The sequence below is a fragment of the Citrus clementina genome, unplaced genomic scaffold (assembly GCF_000493195.1).
Source record: "Citrus clementina cultivar Clemenules unplaced genomic scaffold, Citrus_clementina_v1.0 scaffold_7, whole genome shotgun sequence".
Lineage (NCBI taxonomy): Eukaryota > Viridiplantae > Streptophyta > Magnoliopsida > Sapindales > Rutaceae > Citrus > Citrus x clementina.
In genome coordinates, this window is record NW_006262075.1 from 15,146,928 (window position 1) to 15,150,060 (window position 3,133).

The window sequence follows — 3,133 nt, forward strand, 5'->3', positions numbered from 1 at the left end:
TTTTTTCAAATGCAATTTTATTCATATTTATTATAAATAAATAATCATATAATTGAAATTTATAATAAAAAAAATTGAAGTACTAAAAAAAAGAAATATATGTTTCGATGTAAATAAAAAATAATAATAGGATTTTTTATTCTTTTTGTTATTATTTAAACATTTTCTCTTCTAATAAATATATATTTTATATTCCCAAGATAAATTATCAATCAAATGATCATTTACTCCTCTTTTCCTTTAAATTTCTTAGTATAAGGGTGTTTTGAATATTATGAAAATGGTATGGAGATAAATAATTATATTAACCTCAGAACTTGCCTTAATTATTAAAATAAGACGAAGTTTTGATCATTTTCTCATTAATTAATCAACCGAATTTGAGGAGTCACAGTCTAAACGGAAACTTTATTTTTTATTGTATACAATTGATTAAATAAATTCGTGAATGCGAACTATATTTATGTCTGCTTATAGTCTTTAGATTTTTCTATATAAGGTAAGGATATATATGGATCACGTTGAAAGTTATCCATAGTCAAGGAAATCTTTTTAGAATATAATATTTTATGAGAATAAAAAATTTTATATAGCTAGCTATTTCTGGTTCAACTTTGATTTCTGTCTTGGACTAATTTTCTCCCCAAAATTTCTATCCACACGGCCATTCAGGACAAATGGTGCCAAAAGTTTATTTTTTGAAGAAAATCTCAAAATTAAATGTGTGCATCATAATACAATGAGAGCATGTTGGAGATTGTGATGAATATTATCAAATAATCTGCTCTCCAAGTATATTCAAGTTGATTTGATTTGTTCATTTAAACATAATAAGTAATTATCGAAGTTAAACATAATTTGACGAGAGTCTGCTTTAGACCTTCCCTATGTTTAAATAAAACAATGTTTTTAATCTTTAGAAGAAGGCTTTGTTTGTATGAAAAATTAATTATTAATATTTTATATAACTTGCAAGGGAGAATGTCAAGGTTCTTTTTAAATAAATTTTTATATTTATTTAAGAAGGTAAAGGGATGATAAAATTAAAATTAAAATTTTAACTGAATTTTTTAAAATTTAAACTTAGGTATTTAATTAAATAAAATTATTTAAAAACCCTTCGACCAAGTCTCTAAAGAGAGTGCGTATTACATAGGCTGTGATTAATATTCATTCCCAGCTTCCATTCGTGTAATCAAACCCACTCTTATTGGGTAATGTTGTATGAATGTGAGGATATTTCAAAATACCGAATCCTGCAAAGTTAAATATGAATCAAATTACAAGTGTTCAAATTTAAATGTTAATGAGGAAGTTATGATTGTTATAAAAATAATGTTGAAGGAAGTTGAGAGGAGTTGAAAGAGACTTAAATTAAATGGTGGCTATTCGAAAAGGTGTTTTGGATAGACACCATTAATCTATAAATAGTAATCGATAGATTACTACAAGAGATTAACTTTTTCTTAACTTCTTCTTCAACTCTACTTCTTATATATTCCAAACTCTACCACATAAGTCATCGTATTATATTTATTTACTGCTATTCCACATTGTTGTATTTGAGTGTGCACTCTTACAACAATTACAGTCATTGTATTCTGGGGACTATCTATCAACAACCTATTTGCACCAAAATATTATTTTGAGGGACAGAAATAGTCTTAAGGACAGTGCTCAGCACGCCTTGACTTTCTTTTTATTTATTTTTTTCGGCATCTTATTTATTATCTTAATTTCATCTACAACATTCTTAAGACTATTTCTTTCATGGATGCCGTAACTGATGCTTCATTGATGGCTGCCACCAAAGCCTTACCTAACACATCAAAAATTGAACCGTTTGGTGGGAATTTTTTCAAGCGGTGGCATGATCGAATCTGTGATACATTGGATGTAATGAACCTTGCTGAATTTCTCACAGAGCCTCCAGCAGATTCCGACTCTGAAAATTATGAGGAATTACTTCAAAATTGGATTAAATGCAAATAAGGTATGCCGAAGTACCATTCTCAACACTCTTTCAAATTAATTATATGATGTTTATTCACAGCACAGGTTTGCATATGAAATTTGGGCTCAATTGAAGAAAAAATATATCATAGAAGATGCTGGAGCCCAAAAATATGCCATTGCTAATTTTTTAGATTTCAAGATGACGGAAGATAAGGAAGTGACTTCTCAAATTCATGGCTTCCATTTGCTTATTAATGATCTGAAAAATGAAAATATCATTCTTCCAGAGTCTTTTGTGGTTGGTTACCTAATTGAAAAATTGCCTGACTCATGGAAAGATTATAAGAAAAATAATAAGCATGAAAGGAAGCATCAGAATTTGGAGGATGCTATTGTTCATATCCGAATTGAAGAAAAACATGGACAAATGGATCAATTGGAGAAAGCCAAGGAAATTACTTCTAAGGCTAATATAATCGAGAATGAGGCTCATCCAAGCAAGAATCAAAAGCCCAACAAAACGTTTTTCAAAATTAAAAAGACCACATTCAAGAAAAAAAAAAAGGCAATTGTTATGTTTGTGGCAAACCTGGACATTTTGCTAATAAATGCAGATACAGAAAAGGGAGATCACAAGCCTCCTAAGGCCAATTTGGTCAATGGGGAAGATTTTATTGCCGCTGTGGTGGTCTCTCAAGCGAACATGGTTGCTGCTGAGGGAAAGAAAGAATGGGCGATAGATTCTGGCGCTACCAAAACACATTTGTAGTGATATAAATTCTTTCTTTGAGTATGTTCAATTGAGTGATGGAGAAGAACAAGTGTATCTTGGTGATTCCCACTCTATTCCAATTATGGGAAAAGGGAAAATTCTTCTCAAATTGATTTCTGGAAAAATTCTTTCATTGAACAACGTACTATATGTTCCCAAGATTAGATATAATTTAATTTCTGTATATGTACTTGGGAAAGCGGGTGTAAAAGTCTCCTTTGAAGGGGATAAAATTGTAATGACCAAAAATGGGATTTTTGTTGGGAAAGGATATTCCAGTGGTGATTTGTTCAAGATTAATGTACTTGACACAAATATTAATAATAAAGTCTCTCCTTCCTCTTATATTGTTGACTCTATTGATTTATGGCATGATAGTTTAGGCCATGTGAATTTTTCTTATTT